This window comes from Pongo pygmaeus, chromosome 14 (genome assembly GCF_028885625.2).
Source record: "Pongo pygmaeus isolate AG05252 chromosome 14, NHGRI_mPonPyg2-v2.0_pri, whole genome shotgun sequence".
In the NCBI taxonomy this organism is placed as follows: domain Eukaryota; kingdom Metazoa; phylum Chordata; class Mammalia; order Primates; family Hominidae; genus Pongo; species Pongo pygmaeus.
This window is the reverse complement of record NC_072387.2, coordinates 41,962,640-41,982,503: the sequence shown is the minus strand read 5'-3', so window position 1 is coordinate 41,982,503 and position 19,864 is coordinate 41,962,640. Positions and strand designations below refer to the sequence as shown.

The following is a 19,864-nucleotide window of genomic DNA, read 5'->3' as shown; positions in this document are numbered from 1 at the left end:
TTTGTTGAGACGGAGTCTTGCTCTGTCTCCAGGCTGGAGTGCAGTGGTGCAATCTTGGCTCACTGCAACCTCCGCCTCCCAGGTTCAAGTGATACCCCTGCCTCAGCCTCCCGAGTAGCTGGGACTACAGGTGCTCACCACCATGCCCGGCTAATTTTTTTTTTTTTTTTGGTAGAGACGGAGTTTCGCCATGTTGACCGCCATGATCTCAATCTGACCTTGTGATCCACCCACCTCAGCCTCCCACAGTACTGGGATTACAGGCATGAGCCACCGTGCCTGGCTGCTTTTTATTTTTTTTAACTATTTAAAATGTAAAAATCATTCCCAGCTCACAACAGAACAAAAATAAGCAATGAGCCAGATTTGACTGGCAGGCTTTTGTTGTAAATCTTGTTCTAGAAGGCAGTTTGATTCATACTAAAGCCCGGTAAATCACAAGGCTTTGTCTCAAGATCTGATACTTGATTATTCCCTTCTGTCCTTCAGCCTGGCTTCACTTCTGGGTGTAAAAGGTAATATGGGGCATCAGCCTGTCTTAGCCCCACCTCCCCTGACTTCTTTTTGTGTTAGAGAACTACACATAAGGGGACTCCCTGCCTCCCTCAAATTCTCTTAGTACTGGTTTTCCCGGTCAAAGGATCAATGGATAGACTTTCCACTATCGTGACACTTACTTTTGGAGATGGTTGCATCCTGTTCAGAGTCTGAGGCTTGTGTCTGCTCTCAGCATCCTCCTGTTGGCAGACCTTTCCACCATAAATGGCTTCTGTGTGTCACAGTCTGTGGTTTAGGCTTATGGCCATATTCTGGTTTTGTTGTTGTTGGAGACTTGGGTTTTTCCTCCTGTTTTCCATTATGTTCCTGGGCTTCAAGCAACTGGGGTGAATTAAAAGTTCCTTTACTTACATATCTTTGAACAAAAGCCAGCCAAATCCTTCTGGACAGTTGGGAATGTGTCTTTTATTCTCTGCCTTCCCAGAGTATAGGCCAGGCCCTGGTGCAGAGTAAATATCTACTGAGTCACCAATCTTCTCAATTTTCCTTATTAAACATTTCCTTGCCTCTTCTACTCTCACACATGCTGCTATCATCTCTTCTCTGAATGTCTGCAACAGCTTCCACACTGGCCTCCTCTAATCTGGCCTTGCTTGCCTTCATTCATTTTCTACTTTTAGCAAAATGATCTGATTATATCACAAATCTGAGCATGCCACTCTCTTGCATAGAACCTTTCAATAGGAGCTCTATATTCTTAGGATAAGCTCTAGAGCCAACCACATAATAGTCATTCAATAAATATCTGCTAAATGAAAGATTGTAGGGAATCAGAAGCCTCGGGTCATAAGAAAGAGCTCAGATAGGCCACTGAGTTATCTTATCTCCTTTGGCAATTTATTAAATCTTTTTTTGCCTCGATTTTTCTGTCTATAAGTAACTGCCTATGGTGATAAAGCAAAAATAAAATAGTGGATGAATATGTTAGTTCATGTCTTCCAAGAGTAGATATGAAGATAGGATTAGATGTGCAAGAGATTTCTTAGGGAAGGTAGAAAGGAAAGTTGGGAAGAGCGTCCAGACTGCAATGGATGCCTGACACTCACGGAAGGAGAGAGAGAAGGAGGGTTTTCAGACCACAATGCAGTTCCAACAAAGTTTAGCTGATCAGTGGAGAGTCCCAGAGCCAAACCCACCTATAGGAAGTGTCCCACCTCTCACTGGAAACAGTCTGCATCAGTCCTCCTGCCAAGTTCATTCACTGGGCAGGAGCAGCCTGCAGGAAGTGTGCTCTTCACATCAGGAGGATGATGAATTGACAGGGGTAGAAGCACCCTGTAGCAAAATATCTGAACAGTGCATTCTCATAGCCTCCACAAGTAGAAAGCCCTTTGAGTTGTTAGGAGATGAGGCATTAAGTAAACACACACACAAAAAAATCATCTTTCCATTATTCAAGGACTGTCTGTTTAGCTTGTGGGTCTCACATCATGAACTATCAATTTTGCTTTTTAAGCCTTTTCTTTCTGCTATGTACCTTTTATCTCTTCACTACTCATCAGCACCTTTGTGCAGAAGTTGCAAGAATAGAGAAGCAACAACTCAGACCATTCTTTTCAAATGCTGAATTAGCAGGGCCCCAAATCCTCCCTGTTACACACTCTTTTTTAAAAACATTTTTCATGTTTGGAGAATGTTTTTATCTTCTTTTTAAAATGGTAGCATGCAGCAATGTGTTTTGTCTAAAAATGATGTTAAACTATGTTTTGGTCAATAATAGTTTTAAAGGCCTACACCTCCATTTACACAGATAAAAGAGTGGCTCTATGTTATTATTACTATCTCATATACTTCATCTCTTATTGGGATTTCCTTAAACAACTGGCTTTTCTGTGGCTTTCAAATTCAAAATGAAAAAGGATGCTAAAAAAGAAAAGCCAGCATCACCAGTGTTTTCTCTATACTTGAAAGAAAACATGTTCTTAAGAGTCATTTTTATTTCTTAAAGCACTTAGGATTTATTCATGAAGTTACTTGAGCTGGTGCCAGAGAAAGGAATAGACCATCCAACATCTGACATTTTCCAGGGCGATGTGTCCAGAACTTGGTGACCCAGTTATTCTCTATTGGCCTATATTCAGCTGAACAAGCCAGGGCCCAAGAGGCATGAGGCTTATGAAGCATAGAATGTTTTGTTGTTGTTTTTGTTTGTTTTGTTCTCAGCCAAAAACTACTCTTATAAAGAAAATGAAGCATTAAATAAAATATGTCACTACAATCTTGTATAATCTTGAAAGCTGGCACTATTGAGCTATGAAAACAAGACTAAAGGCCAAGGCAAATATGCCTATGAAATACTCAAACCCAGTGGGGTGTTGCCCAAGGAGGCCTGCCACATGGTAATAACCAACCCAAGCTCTTGATTTGGATTTCTTGCTATGCACACCTAAAAGTGAGGTGGCGGCTGTGATTACTAAAGGACAAAATTGGAATGTAATAGAATGACCCTTTCCCATAGTTTCTTTAACGTTAGGCAATATATTTTAAAGTTAGAGATGAAACTGAATATAATAGTTGAAGAAAAGACATTTTCATGTTGATATACATCGGTGTTCCAGGTTACTCATTTGTTTATTATGTATAGATTAAGCATATCAGGTGCCCAGTCTAGGCCTCCATGTTATGGATGAGAGATGGTACACAAGTTTTTAGCTTAATCTGTACATTCTTATGAGGTCTATATTACTACCGCCATTTTATATGTAAGGAATCTAAATTTCAGACAACGGAGAAGAGTTGCCTAAGCGCATATAACTAGTAAGAGGTGGATTCAAGACTCAAACCCAATGTATTTAATTCAGAAACTCAAGTCTTTCTAATATACAGTAATGCCTTAAGGAAAATAGAGAAGGAGAAATATTAATTTCTAGTACTCACATTTGCATAAGGACAGAAGACAGATTTGTGAAATAACTAGGGACTAGTTGGAGGCAGTGTTTAAGCGTGAAGCTATAGTCTGAGTACTACAACAGTGTGGCAGAGGAAAACACTGTGTTGCGTCTCAGATGGACAATAGGTTTCCCCTGACACCCACCCCCACAACTGTCCCCAGCTCCAGCTCCAGCCCTTCCTTATCTGGCCTTCATACCCCAGAGAACTGAGAGTTCCTCCTATGTGTGCCCCGCAACTATCAGCTGCCCACCATGGCCAGACTGTCATTATCCACACCCTCCTCATCTCCTTCTCCAGGAGACCCCGTGCCCCTTGGTCCATTCCAGAAATCCTGTTGCCTTGTATTTGCACCTGTGTTCTTTACTAGCTCCTTCTCCTTAGGCCCTGAACATACTGAGATCTCCTGATCTCCTTTAAATTACAAAAGCCCTCCATCAAACTGCCTCTCAAGCCCAGCACTTTTGCTTCCTTCAATCTTTCTGATTGAGTTTCTTGAAGTAAATTATTTCCCACTTGTTCCTTAATTTATTTTATTCTAATTTCTGTCTTCTGGCTCTTGCCAAGGCCACTTCATAATTACCAACTTTTAGTGACTTCAGAGGTATCAATTTTCAGTTCTTTTCTATTAATCTATTCCTGCTGGCTAAAGTCTTCCCTTTTTTGTCATATACCATATCACTTTCTTCTCTGGCTGCTCTTCTTCAATCTTACTTCAACTTCACAAATACTATCATGCCAAGATTTTTGCCTTTACCTCTCTTATTCTCGGTATAACCACACTTTCCTTAAACAATCTCAGCGTCTTTTACAGCTGAAACATCATTGATATTCCACATTCCTGAGCTCCAGCTTCTCTATGCAGACCCAACCGAGTGTCTCATAGTCACTTCACACTCAATGTGTATAAAAGTAAAACTCCTTTTCTTATGCTCCAAACCCCTGTATACCTCCCCTGTTACTCCCTTTCTCGACATGAACCAGGTGCTCACGCCAAAACCTGAAAACCATCCAAGACACCCTTTCTGTATACATAGTCTAGTCCAGGCCCTATGTTTCACCTAGTCATGGTTTATGAAAACAATCCCCTGACTTGTGTCCGATCTCTTCCTCTCCACCCCCGGTCCATCCCTCATGTTGCTTCTAGATTATAAAACTTACATTTTTAGAGTCCTTATCACCACAGAAATTGTTCTCAACTCATTAACGTAGTAAAGTATTTTATTATCTAGCCCATGTCTGTCTCTTAAACCCTATCACTTTCCACTCTTTTCTGTAACTGATATTTCAGCAATTCCAAAATACCTGCATTTCAGCCAGGCACGGGGGCTCACACCTATAATTCCAGCACTTTAGGAGATAGAGGGAGAAGGATTGCTTGAGCCCAGGAGTTCAAGACTGGCCTAGGCAACATAGTGAGACCCCATCTACAAAAAATAAAAAATTAGCCAGGCCTGGTGGCATGTGCCTGAGGTCTCAGCTACTCAGGAGGCGGAGGTGGAAGGATTCCTCGAGCACAGGAGGTCTACACTGCAGTGAGACAGGATTGCACCACTGCACTCCAGCCTGGGGGACAGAGCAACACCCTGTCTCTTTTAAAAAACAAACAAAAACAAAAAACAAACCTCACCTGCATTTCCCCAAAGAGCCATGCTTTCTTCTGCTCCTTTCTTTTGTACATGTTGTTTCCTTTCCCTGGAATTCCCCTCTCCCTGTGTTTTCCCAGTGAGCATATTCTTCAACAGCCATGTTAAATATTACAATCTGTAAACCTCCCCTGATTCTCTACATGATGTCCACTACTTCTGCCTCTTGGGCAACCATTACGTCTTGTATATCTAAACAAAAAACTTACGATCCTACAAGACTATAAGATTGTAACCTTTTTGTTATAGAGCTGTCTTCTAGCCTAGACTGTGATCTCATTCAGGGTCCATAACTAAATTTCAATAACACAACAAAAAAAGAAAACTGCAGCTTAATATCCCTAATTAACATAGACACAAAAATCCTCAACAAAAATAAGCAAACCAAATTCAGCAGCACATTAAAAATATCATTCACCAAAATCAAGCGGAATTCATTTTAGGGATGCAAGGATGGTTCAACACAGGAAAATCAATAAACATGATATATTATGTTAACAGAATGAAGGACAGAAATCATACTATTTCAATAGAAGTATTTGATAAAATTCAACATCTCTTCATGATAAAAACTCTCAACAAATTAGGTATAGAAGGAACATGCCTCAACATAATAAAGGCCATACATAACAGGCTCACAGCCAACATCATTCTGAAAGGGAAAAAGCTAAAAGCTTTCTCTCTAAGATCTGAAACAAGACAAACGTGCCCACTTTCACCACTTTTATCGAACATAGTCTTGGAAGTCCTAGCTAGAGTAATCAGGTAGAAGAAAGAAATAAAGGGAATCTAAAAGGGAAGAGTAGAAATCAAGCTGTCCCTGTTTGCAGGTAGTATGATCTTTATATACGGAAAACCCCATACTTCACACAAAAAAACTATTAGAACTGATAAATAAATTAAGTAAAGTTGCAAGATACGAAATCAACATACAAAATCAGTTGTATTTCTATATGCCAATAGTGAAGAACCTGAAAAAGAAATCAAGAAGGCAATACCATTTTCAATAGCTACAAAAAATTACCTAGGAATAAATTTAACTAACGAAGCAAAAGATATCTACAATTAAAACTACAAAAAAATTGAAGAAGACACAAAAAATAGAATGTTATCCTGTGTTCATGAATTGCAATAATTTATATTGTTAAAATGTCCATACTACTCAAAGCAATCTACAGTTTCAATGCAATTGCTAACAAATTATCAGTGACTTTCTTCACAAAAATAGAAAAATCATTCTACAATTTTCATGAAACCACAAAAGATCCTGAATAGCCAAAGAAATATTGTGCAAAAAGAATAAAGCTGGTGACATTAGACTACCTGACTTCAAAATATACTACCAAGTGTTAGTAACCAAAACAACATGGTACTGGCATGAAAACAGACACATAGACTGATGGAACAGAATCAAAAATCCAGAAATAAATCCATGGATCTACCGCCAGCTAATTTTTGACAAAGTTGCCAAAAATACAAATGGGGAAAGGAATGTCTCTTCAATAAATAGTGTTAGGAAAACTGGTTAAACACATGCAGAAGAATGAAACTAGACCCTTTTCTCTCACCATAGACAAACATCAACTCAAGATGAATTAAAAACTTAAATGTGAGACCCAAAACTACAAAACTGCTAAAAGAGAAAACACAGGAGAAAATGTCCATGAAAAATATCCTACACCAGGATTTTTTTGGATAAAAACTTCAAAAGCATAGGCAGCAAATGCAAGTACAGACAAACAGGATTACATCAACCTATTTTTTTTTTTTTTTTGGCACAGCGTTTCAGGACGATAGAACAATCAACAAAGCAAAGAGACAGCATGCAGAGTGAGAGAATATATTTGCAAACTATGCATCTGATGAGGGGTTAATATCCAAAATATATAGGGAACTGAAACAACTCAACAACAACAACAAAAACTCAATTAAAAAATGGGCAGAAGACCTGACTTTACATTTCTTAAGACATACAAATGGCCAAGAAATATATGAAAAGCAGCTCAACATTTTTAATCATCAGGGAAATGCAAATAGATATCACTTCATTCTGGTTAGAATGACTATTATCAAAAAGACAAACAGTAGCAAATGTTGGTGAAGATGTGGAGAAAAGGGAACCCTTACACATTGGTAGCGGAAACGTAAATTAGTTCAGCCATCATGGAAAACAGTATGGCGGTTCCTCAAAAAAAATTAGAAATAGAACTACCCTGTACTCCAGCAATCCCACTACTGGGCATATATCCAAAGGAAATGATATCAATATGTCAAAGAGGTATTTGCACTCCTGTGTTTAGCACAGTACAATTCACAACAGCCAAGGTAAGTAAAGAACCTAAATCCCCTCAGTGGTTTAATGAACTTAAAAATACAGTATATATACAAAACAGAATACTATTCAGCCACAAAAAAAGAATATTTTGTCACTTGTGGCAACATGGATGAACCTGTTAAATTATATTGAGTGAAATAAGTCAGGAACAAAAAGATGAATACTGCATGATATCACTCATATGAAATCTAAAAAAGTTGTTCTCATAGAAGTAGAGAGTAGAATAATGGTTACCAGAGGATGGGAAGTGTAGTGAGGAGGGAGAATGAGAGAATTAGCAATAATGTATCATATTTCGAAAAAGCTAGAAGAGAGGGTTTTGAATGTACTCAGTAAAAAGAAATGATAAATATTTAAGTGCTGGATATGCTATTATAATCCGATTTGCTCATAACACAATGAACACATATCGAAACATCACATATCCCATAAGTATGTACAACTATTATGTATCAATAAAAATTTAATAATAATAACAATAATTTAGTTTAAAAAAGAACTCAATTTTATTCTAATCTAGTCAGATTTTCAACAGCATAACCTCTTTCACTAACTTTAAGGTATTCTAAAAATTAATTGTGCTTATTATCTCAATCAGTTAATTCTGTATTGTAATAAATTCTGCATTTAATTGCTTTCTAATGGTGTTTATATCTATATATCTTATTTCTCTCTTATTTTCAGAATTAAATAGTTCTGAGGATAAAATTTGTTTGATTTTGAGCTAATTATCACTCCCATCTCTCTATTTCTCACGGATTAATCTATTGTCTTTTCAGTCTGAGCTTCTGTGTGTCTTATTGAGCATCTTAGAGCACACTATTTCTGTTATTACTATCTGGTAAATGTAATCATTAATTTTCAATCCTTTAACAAAATCTAGGGAAAAGTCATATGACATATGTTTTCTACTCTTGCACTGATGCTTCCAGATAAGCATGATATTTTCTAGAGGAACGTGTAACGAAGTGGTAAGTTGGGGTTAATGAAAGTCAGAGTGCGACTCAAGTCTAATGTCCAAGTTGGAGCAGGACACTCAGCAAAGGATCTAAAGGGAAGAACACAAAAAGTCTGAGCAAGTAGGAAAAGGGAAGACCATACTTCAGTTTCATGGTTGGAAAAGGGCTAGCCAGAGGCAAGGAGAGCACCTGGAAGCCTCCATCCCTGTCTAGGTGTTGCAGCAGCATCACGCTCAGCTGCTAGCTTGCACACAGGCTTGTGGAAGAACCTGTTTTGGATAGAAGGTCTAGTCAGTATTTGCCTAGGGCATATAGTTGTACAAGAGACGGAAGTTTTTAGGTCCTTGTGGTCTCTTGCATTTCCAGAAAACTTGCTTCAAATATTTTTCCAGATGCAAAATTCCTTGGATCCTTGTTTTAGAATGAATCTATTAACTAAACTGGATCCAGAAAAAGTCTATAATCAGTTTTGTTTTTCAGAAACTTCACATTAAATTTAATGAATTCCTTTCTTTTTTCATGTATTAATTTCTGGGACTTGGCCCAAATCCTGTATAAAATATGCACAGAAAGAGAGAGAAAAAGTAGCCTCTTTACGTAAACAAATCAAGAAGGAAATGAAGCCACCCAAATGTGGGCTATGCCATCTATGATCTATGATAAATAACAAAACTACAGTCATGTTTTTTCCTTAAATGTTAACTGTAAAACATAAAGTCCTTTTTATTAGCACCAGATGTCAAGAACGCTTATTAAAATGCTATGGTTTATTAATAACATCATTTTAGACTCACTGAACTAGTAAAGACTCATGTTTTTGCATTAGATTAAATGTCTAAAATTCTGTATTACTCCTTCTACTTCAAATATATGAAGGCTAATATACATATACCAAAATTTATATTTAGAAACAGAGAGATTTATGTATCATAGGCGAAACCGAAACATTTTTCAGTCCACAAAAGTGGATTTTCATTTTACTCTATGTATAAAGTTTATTGAGATTTTTATATAGCAATGAAAATAAGCATTACATATCTCAGATCTATAGGAAATCAGGGAAGATTAAACAAAAATAAAAAGTATATTTAAAACTATATAATCTTTTTTAGTGATTTTGGTTTTTTTTTTTTCTTTTTTGCTTTCATCACATAGTTACATGTGAGGAAATTGTGATCATCCCTGTCTCTTCCCTCCTTCTAGCTAAGAGTCAGTACGGCCTTTTCTCAGCCTGAGTCAGGAAAAGAATAGCTTTGATAATTAGACCGAAATCACTATACAGAATTTTTGCAGAAATAGAAAGTTTTGGGAACTTTCCTGCAAGGCCATGCTTGCAATATTTTGAATTCAAATTTAAAGGGAATAGTGAGAATTTAGTATGGTAAATAAGGAACATTATATTTTCATTTTACCTCTTCATCAACTGATAGTTTGGTTAATCTCTTCTTTAAGACTGTCTTGTCAGAATGACTCTGCAATTACAGATTACAATGCTTTGAAGTATTTTATTTTCTTTTTTTAAACCCTATACTTTTTATGTATAATTTGTACATGATCTATTGGGTAGCTAACATGAGGAGTGCTATAGTTTGGATGTTTGATCCCTCAAAACTCATGTTGAAATTTAATGTCAATGTTGGAGGTGGGTGTCTAATGGGAGGTGTCTGGGTCACAGAGGCAGATCCCTCACGAATAGATTAAAGCCCTCACTGGGGTTGAGGGGTGAGTGAGTTCTCACTTTATTGGTTCTTGTAAAAGCTGGTCATTAAAAAGAGCCTGGCACCTGGCCCCTCTTTTGCTTCCTCTCTCTCCCTGTGATCTCTCTATATACAGATTCCCCTTCACCTTCAGCCAGTAGTGGAAATAGCCTGAGGCCCTTGCCCAGTTTTGAGCTGTTCGAGAGACCAGAATTGTGAGCCAAATAAATATATATATATATATATATATATCATCAGGTATTTCTTTGTAGCAACACGCAAACGAACTAAGACAAGGGTGATTTAGGAAAAGGTTATTTGAGATATAATTCACCTATGACAAAGTCAGCCATAAATTACTCAGGCCAAATTCAGTGTGTAATACATCCCATACACTTGTCCAAGGAAACTAACTTTCCAGTAGTAATCTAGTGATTAACGTTTTCTACTCATTATTACTTAGACATTATCCAGTAATATTCAAATCAAGGTTACTACTGAATATAATCTATTGAGTTTGAAACCAGCAGGTGGGTTCTGAATAAAGTAAAGGGCAGATAATAAAATAGCTTCCATGTTTACATAAGAACTTATTTACTCTGGGATTTTTATCTACTGCTTTTGGTTTTAAAGGTTAACATGAGGGCATTAGGAACAAATGCACCCTTTGTTTTTCAGGAGCAGCAGGTGTTGAAACTGCTTTCTAGTTTGACTAGTACAATAGTAGTTAATGTATTCATTGACTTGATTGATAATTACAAGCCCTAAGGGACATAGCCTCCCAAAAAAAATTATCTGGATGTTTTTATGGTTATCTAGTGCAGTTCTGTATTTTAATCTGTCATATTTGGCTATGTGGGCACAGGATACACTACTGGATACATTTGTTTCAAAAAGCAATTGCATTTTATATCCAGGCTTATCATAAAATAAATACCTAAGATGTTTTTAGACTGTCTGCTTGAACATGAATTTATAACTACTATGGTTTTGGAGGTATTACAAAATTAAGACTTTCTGGGGGATCTCAGCAAATGAGGAAAATGACTTTTTAAAATTTTTTACTGTTACATTATTATCTTTTTTGGAGACAGGATCTTGCTCTGCCACCCAGGCTCACTGCGAACACTGGCTCATTGCAGCCTCAACTTCCTGGGTTCAAGTGATCCTCCTGCCTCAGTCTCTCTACTGGCTGGGATTACAGATGTAAGCCATCACGCTGGCTAATTTTTTCTATTTTTTTTGTAGAGACAGGATCTCCTCATGTTTCCCAGGCTGATCTCAAACTCCCTGCCTCAAATAATCCTCCCACCTTGGCCTCCAAAGTACTGGGATTACAGGTGTGAGCCACTGCACCTGGTCTGAAAATTACCCTTAAATGTACCTCAAAGGAATTTACTGCTAATTAAGAAGGAACTGAAGCCATCCAAACGTGGTTTATGATATCTGCGGTCTGTGATAAATGGCAAAACTACAGTCATGTTTTTTCCATGAGAATTATCCATGAGATAATTCTAATAGTTATCCATGAATTATCCATGAGATAATTCTTACAGTTCTAGAGTTCATGGATCTCCAATATAGACCACTTACCTGCTCCAAGCCACCTATGTAACAGAAAGGGTCAAGCACCTAGTGTAGTGCTAGAAATGTGTGTTATCTATATACTGACTAAGCACTCAGCAAATGTTTAGTGAATACAATACCCAGAGAAAACCCACTGGTGGTCGAGAGACACGTAATCTAACTATACTGACATCAGTGAATAAGTGACATCATTTCACATCTGCTCCAAAGTGTACCCTTCCTTCCTGTTTACAGAGCTAACTATAATCTCAGGATTATTAGGTGAGTATGAATAATTATCCCCCCAATAGTAGCAGTTTTCTAAAATTGTCTATCCATAAGTCACATTTTGGATCTTAGAGATATCTTCCTTCCTTTTTTTTTTTTTTTGAGACTGAGTCTCGCTCTGTTGCCCAGGCTGGAGTGCAGTGGCACAATCTCGGCTCAGCTCACTGCAGCCTCTGTCTCCTGGGTCCAAACGATTCTCCTGCCTCAGCCTCCCAAGTAGCTGGGATTGCAGGCACACATCACCATGTCCAGCTAATTTTTGTATTTTCAGTAGAGATGGGGTTTCATCATGTTGGCCACGCTGGTCTTGAACTCCTGACCTAGTGATCTACCCACCGTGGCCTCTGAAAGTGCTGGGATTACAGGCATGAGCCACTGCACGTGGCTGAGACATCCTCTTAATGTGTTATATTGTTAAGTTCTAAAGAGTTTCTATTTGGATTTCCAAACAGAGGGGTTTGAAGCAGGAAGCAGCAGGAGGTTCAATATACAGGGTTGCAATAGAGTGTGTGCTTCTAGTGGTTTTTTTTTGGGGGGGACCCTTTTTATTAATTGTTATGAAATTCACTTAACATAAAATTTATCATCCTAACCAATTTTTTTTTTTTTTTTTGAGACAGAGTCTCGCTCTGTCGCCCAGGCTAGAGTGCAGTGGCACTATCTCGGCTCACTGCAAGCTCCATCTCCTGGGTTCAAGGCATTCTCCTGCCTCAGCCTCCCGAGTAGCTGGGACTACAGGCACCTGCCACCACGCCCGGCTAATTTTTTGTATTTTTAGTAGAGACGGGTTTTCACCCTGTTAGCCAGGATGGTCTCGTCTCCTGACCTTGTGATCCACCCGCCTTGGCCTCCCAAAGTGCTGTGATTACAGGCGTGAGCCACTGTGCCCAGCCCATCTTAACCATTTTTAAGTGTACGGTTCAGTGGTATTAAGAACATTCAAATTGTTATGCAACCATCACCACTGTCCATCTTCAGAACTCTTCATCTTGTAAAACTGAACTCTGTACCAGTTAATCAATAACTCCCTTTTCCTTCTTGCCCTGGCCCCTGGCATCCTGTGATTTTAAGTGAAAATTATTATGTTAAAATATTGCTATATAATCCATAAAGAAGAATATGTTCACCATCACATTTATGAATGTTTTACAAGTAACATACTATGGAAAATGGGTGTTACGTATTCATTTTTTCCCTCATCAATTTTCCCGGGAAATGAGGGCCCCTATGCCTCTGCTTCTAATGTTTCACGTACTACTAAAATGGTAGATACATGAGGGGCTCATTTTTAAATATCTCTAACATCTTTGAACTTCAGTAATATTTTTCAAATATTTTTCATTTTTCAAAACACTAACTTTTGTTGCTTTAATTTCAGATAATTAGTTTCTCCTTTTATCTCATCATGATACCTCGCACTTGAAATGTTCATATTCTGTATACATTTATATATTCATCAAATTCAAACTCTGTATACCTTTTAAATATTCTACATTTAGGACAAGATAATACTTGGCCATACTTTTGTCAAATATTCTCTCTGGAATTCCTATTTCAGTTGGGTTGCATTGATTTATTTTGAAATCAAGTAATCTGACTTTCAGTTCTTGTGCCAAGGATTATTTATTATTATTATTATTATTAATGTATGAGTAGCTCTGTTAGCACTCCATCTCAAGGTGTGGTTGAGAAAGCATACTTCTGTGTTTTGTTTCCTTTTCAAGCCCTGAGGCTTATATTTTTCGGCAGCAATTGCTCTTAGTTTGTAAGTGAGAATTTTTAAACAGCTGAAATGGAAGAATTCTACTGGGTTATTTCTAATTTATATGATTGTCAGAACATTATTGTATTTAGAAAATAATGCTTAATATTTTATTATGTTCAAGTAACGCAACTTATTTTACTTTCTAAGTTTACTCTATTTTTTATTCCAGGTCAAATAGTCATTAAATATATTCGCTTCCAGACCAAGTCAGAACCACTGATATTAGTTTAAAAATATGGAGGGATCTTTTCCCCTCTGTGTGTCACAAATGTCTGAAGTTGCACCATTTATTGAAATGAAATGAAGTTCATTTATTGGTGTTTATTGTCAAATGATGTCCCTTTAATATGTGAATATCCTTAGGAAAAGTGGATCTTATTGTCACTTATCAACTCTTTTGTGGATTTGCTTTTTCCCGGGGCAAGTAAGAGCACAGGCATAGAATATAGGGAGAAACACAAACAATGGGATGGGAAGGAACTGTGGTATCAAGGACAAAGCTTTAACTGCATCATCATTTTGCCTCTTTCCTGACTGACTCTTGTAGAGTACTGTGTACCTGATACTTTGAAAAAGTTAATAAACATAAACATCTGTTTTTCCTAATTTCCTTCAGAATAATCAACCAATATTTATTGTATACATTTTCTCTGCTACACATGGGGCTCAGGACATCCCCTGAATTTTTGTACTTACTCCTGAAAGCAACCCCATTTTACTGATGAGGAAATGAGGCTTAGAGAAATGTGGTCACTTTTTTAAGGTCATATGGCTAGGAACTGTCTTTCTGATTGCTAAACATATAATCTTAACCACAAAACTGTATTTATTCTTGAGTAATGAGGAATCATTGAAGGATTTTAAGAAGATTGAAGTGATCACATTGATTTTGAAGGAATCACATTGGCTGAGAATATAGATTGGAGATAAATAAGACTAGAATCGGACTAAGAAGTTAGGAAACTATTGCAATTTTCTAGGTATTACCTGAATGTTGCCCAGGAGGTGGCAGCAGGGATGAAAAGAAGCAGATGGATTCCAGCAACATTTGGAAGTAGGCTTCAGCAGGATTTACTGAGGACAGGAAGGAGTCATGGGTGATCTTTGAGTTTCTGATTTGAGCAAACAGGTAGATGGAAACACCATTCACCAAGACAGAGGGAACACAGAAAGGGGATCTGTATGTGTGTGTGGACAAGGAGGTGGAGGAGAAAGTGGGGGGGGAGGAAAGGACGTTGAGTTTTGGACACAGAGTTTGAGATGTCTGATGTGAAATGTCCAAATGCAAATGTGCAATCAACAGTTTGCTCTTGGCCAGTCACGGTGGCTCATGCCTGTAATCCCAGCACTTTGAGAGGCCGAGGTGGGCGGATCACTTGAGTTCAGGAGTTCGAGACCAGCCTGGCCTTGGGTGGCAGAGTGAGACTCTATCTTAAAAAAAAAAAAAAAAAAAAAAAAAATGCGTTTTCCTGGAACTCAAGGAAAGAGACCTAAGTTAGAGATCTAAATCTGAAGGTTATCAGAATATGGATGGAAAGTAGATGAGATCACCCTGGAAGAAGGTGCAAAGTGAGAAGGGAAGAAGGGCCAGCACCCACCTCTAACAAGACAAAATAAAACTAAAGTAAATGAAATCAGCATATAAGAAGGGCACAGGCAAAAGGAGAGCCCACCAAGAAAATGATAAGGAGCAAATAGAGGGGTAGAAAAGACAGCAGGGACAGCATGGGATTCAGAAGGCCAGAAGGATAAAGTTGCAGAAGGGAGGAATAGTCAGCTGAGTTAGGGACTGTGATGTCACTGAGAGACACAGTGAGGCAGGGCCTGGCTTTAGCACTAAGGAGACTACTGGTGGCACCAGGGCCCTGGAGCAGTGGATTAAAACTAGACTTTAGTCTTCTTCTCAGTTACTAAATAGACACATGGTATGATGTAAATCTTTTTTTTTTTTGCCTCATTCTGTCGCCCAGGCTGGAGTGCAGTGACACGATCATGGTTCACTGCAACCTCTGCCTCCCAGGCTCAAGAGATCCTCCCACCTCAGCCTTCCAAGTAGCTGAGACTACGGGCACATGCCACCATGCTCAGCTAATTTTAAAATTTTTTTGTAGAGCAGGGGGTCTCGCTGTGTTGCCCAGTCTGGTCTCGAACTCCTCGGCTTAAGCCTGGAACTCCCACCTAGGCCTGCTGAATTGCTGGGATTATAGGCATGAGCCACTGCACAAGGCCTGTATTGTATAAATCTTTACTTAAGTCAGAGAAAAATAAATTTAATGCATCTTCCCCATGAATGAGTATAGTGATGACTTTTATGATTCCTGATGATTTGTGTAGTTCCTAAAATCATTCAATCTTCATGCCTCAGTTGGCATTTTATTTTCATTTCTGGAGGCCATTTGGTTCTGATTTTACAATCTTATTTTTTGTCTCAAACTCAATATTCTTGACAAAACTGGTATAATTTTGAGATATTAAGAGTGATACTGTTTTTTTACAGGTGCCCTCTGATAAGAGACCCAAAGAAAGAGCGGGTAAGTCTCCCTGAGAAAATGTTTTCCTGTGTATGTATAAAAGTTGTTTGGAGAGCTTTGCCTCATCCCTATAAATTTAAACATGCCATAAGTGTTGCTGAATCATGGATGCAAAGTTGATGGATACAGTATGATGTTAAATCAGAATATGACCTGCATTTTGAAAACTGGAAAAGTTCATTGGGTTTTCTCCAGTCCTCATGCAGCCATGCTGCCGAGTTTATCTCCATTTTGTAAAGTTGATTTTACACAGAAAGAAATTGCTTTGCATAACCAGTCTTTATCTTGAAATGTATCTTATAAGTTAAATAGGAATTAAATAAAAGATTGCACCTTTACTGAAACATCTGCTTCGAAGGTAAGGCCTCTCGAAAATAAGGCATATATGAGGGTAGTGATTTATTTGTATAGCTTTTGTATTTGGAAATATTCTGTATAAATCCAAATACTTGACAGTTTTATTTGTGGAATTTCTCATTTTAATGACTATGTAAACTAACAGCTAACCACTCTTGAATCACCACTTCTTACCAACTCTTTAGCAGCTGTTGTTGTACTTTTCATTTGAATAGTCATTACGGATAAGACATTCTGAAATCTCCATATCAGTCCTCACTTCATACAGTCATTTACATACTTATACATAGAAAGGAACCCCTTCAAAGCCCTTTATGTGATTCCACTGAGTATATTCTTCATATCCTGTAGATAGTGTATTGCTAGACTTGAAAGTTAACACTTTTCTCTGAGTTTATGTCTTTAAAGCCCGATTTTGAAGTATCTTGTCAAATAATGCCTCTAAAAGCAATAGTCTGATGCTACCCTTATCTGCATTGGTGCCAGCATTATTTCCATTTTTATACACTCATTTTTCTATAATCTGTTGAGAACCAGTTTCAGTTCATTATTCAGACACCCAAGATCTCAGCTTCACTTGTGCTTAGGATGAGCATTGGATCTCTGGGATATAGTCATCTGCTGTTCTTCCAACTCTTGGGGAGATTTGCAAGGAGGCCTTTATACTGGGCCTCCAGGCAAAAATGACTGGCTAGAACTTTGTCAGGAAAATGTCTTTAGTGAGTGTGCTGGGCCTATCAGCTTTCCCACTAAACAACCAAGCAGAATTTGTTCTTGCCATTCTGAGAAACGCTTATAGCATCAAATGTGCATAATTTTTGTCCATGACCACTTTTATATTTGGGACTTCAACTATATATAACCCTCAACCACCTGGCAGCTAAGTGGGAAATAAGCACAGACCTCTTTTAAAATCATATGAATGTGTCCAAATAGTAAATTATGACATAAGTAGAACCCTCTGTGCTTCGTCTCTCTTGTTGAAATTCCAACTTGAATTAAAGGAGCTGATACTGCATTTACATCAGCAAAGAATGTGTTTCACTTCAGAAATGACCAAAAAAGGGATTTACACTAATGAGCAGCCTGTGAAGCTTTTAGACAATCAAAGTATTTCCCCTGGAGACCTGATAACTAGAATAATAGGTCTATTTTCTTCATTTCATAAGTACATCCAACTTATTATAGCAAAAGGATATTTTTCACCATGTAAAAGTTATAATCAAGAAAGTAAGAAACAACCGTAGTTGACTTCTGGGTGGAAATGACAAGTACTTTTCTAACAAATTAAATCTCTGTGAGGAAGTTCAGCCATGGAGGCTCTGAAGTGGTATAATTGTCCTAGATTGGATGTGGAGCTTACCTGTGGGTCTTCAGGTATCGTGCATGAGAGTTCAGTCTACTACAGCCTGAATATTTAGCTGTTTAACCACTCTGTCATTCAGGGCTTCATTTTGGCAGGGGAAAAAAATTGAATAAGCAAGCAGGCCAGAAAATCTAGAAGAGAGTCAAATCAATTTTCACATAAATATTTATGGAAAGCACTCTGGGAGAAGGAAATATTGGTGAAGGATATCTGAGAACAATTTTTCTGAACATGTAAATCAAAGGAGAATTATAGAAGGCTAATTCCAATTTCCATGCAGATACAAAGCAGTCCATAAGTTTGGGTATTTTAATTACAGTCATCCCCCCTTTTTTAACCTCATCTTTCAAATTAAACCATTAATAATTTAAACTTTTGATGTTCATTCCTTCCTGCTGTTTGTAAAATGTAAAGTCAAGTGCCCTTGTTCCTAATTTGGCTTTCCATCATTGCTTCTTGATTGGAATGTCCAAGAGCTTTGCTCCGTTTTAGCAGAGATATGTAGCAGGATGAGCCGCAGGCAAAACTCCTCAGACACAGAGTTAAAGAAGGAAGGGGTTTATTCGGCCGGGAGCATCAGCAAGACTCCTGTCTCAAGATCTGAGCTCCCTGAGTGAGCAATTCCCGTCCCTTTTAAGGGCTCACAACTCTAAGGGGGTGCGCATGAGAGGGTCGTGATCGATTGAGCAAGCAGGGGGAATGTGACTGGGGGCTGCATGTACCAGTAATTAGATTGGAACAAAACAGGATAGGAATTTTCACAGTGCTTTTCTATACAATGTCTCCAATCTGTAGATAACATAACCGATTAGGTCAGGGGTTGATCTTTAACTATCAGGCCCAGGGTGTGGCACTGAGCTGTCTGCTTGTGGATTTCATTTCTGCCTTTTAGTTTTTACTTTTTCTTTCTTTGGAGGCAGAAATTGGGCATAAGACAATATGAGCGGTGGTGTCCCTTAATAGAATATGGTAGTCAGACTGAAGGGGCCCCTCCATATACAAAGATGGAAGGCAGAACATGACGTAGTAGGAGGATATGACCCTGACCCACTGTTGACCCTTGAGAGGTGATTTTTTCTTGTGTTCTAAAACTGCCTGATTCACATTTTCCTCTGGTCTCGGTCACTGATGGGGGTAAATGTGAAACCCAAAGTAAAAGAGATTCCAGCAGAAAAGCACAGGCACAATAAGGTGGTTTAAAGTCCAGTCACTATTGCTTTCACTACAGATTAAGAGACAATGCCACTCTTTTCTAAGCAGTTTAAGCTGTCCACTGGGACCAAAAGATCTCAGCCTAGTGATGAAAGAAACATCTACTATAGCAACAGTGGAATAATTCCTCCCAGTTTATGCCTATTATGCTGTGGCCTTTATTAGATAAAAATTCACAACAGAAATGAATGTTATATATTATAATATAGTTTGCTTAATGGAATGAAAAATTAATTTATTTTTGAAGAGTAAATATATACCTAAATATACACATACTATAAAATTAACCCAAGTAGTGATGATTGACTTAATTTGTTTTTTAATTCCTCTTTTCATTGTATGTATTATCATTTCTTTAAATGTGTAAATAGGAGACTAAAGCCAAATTACTGTGTTGTTCACTGTCAAGAATATTTGAATCTCACGTTGATGTACCATTCTTAGTGCGCAACATACTGTTCGTTTAAAGATTGTAAAAAAATTTTCTTTGGTTTACAAAAGAATTTTAAAACCTAAGGAAAATAAAATCACATCTGAAGAAATCATATATTTTTTTCTCTGAGTAATGTCACTAGGGCAATAGGAACAACTCTTCTTAGAACAGTTTCAAAAGACGCTTCACGGACATAGCTATTCATCCTTCCTCCAAGAGCTATAATTACTTCCCGCCTTCTCAGCTTCATTGTGTTATGGCA

General features: G+C 37.9%; 1 long non-coding RNA gene across 1 annotated transcript in view; it reads right to left on the bottom strand.

The window, feature by feature from the left end:
- The window catches only part of LOC129011240 (uncharacterized), an 85,605-nt gene extending 70,148 nt beyond the window's left edge, over positions 1-15,457 (bottom strand). Inside the window, exon 1 of the long non-coding RNA XR_008493290.2 lies at positions 14,691-15,457. This is a non-coding gene — a long non-coding RNA (uncharacterized LOC129011240). The remainder of the gene's footprint in view (positions 1-14,690) is intronic.
- Positions 15,458-19,864: the final 4,407 nt, after the last annotated feature.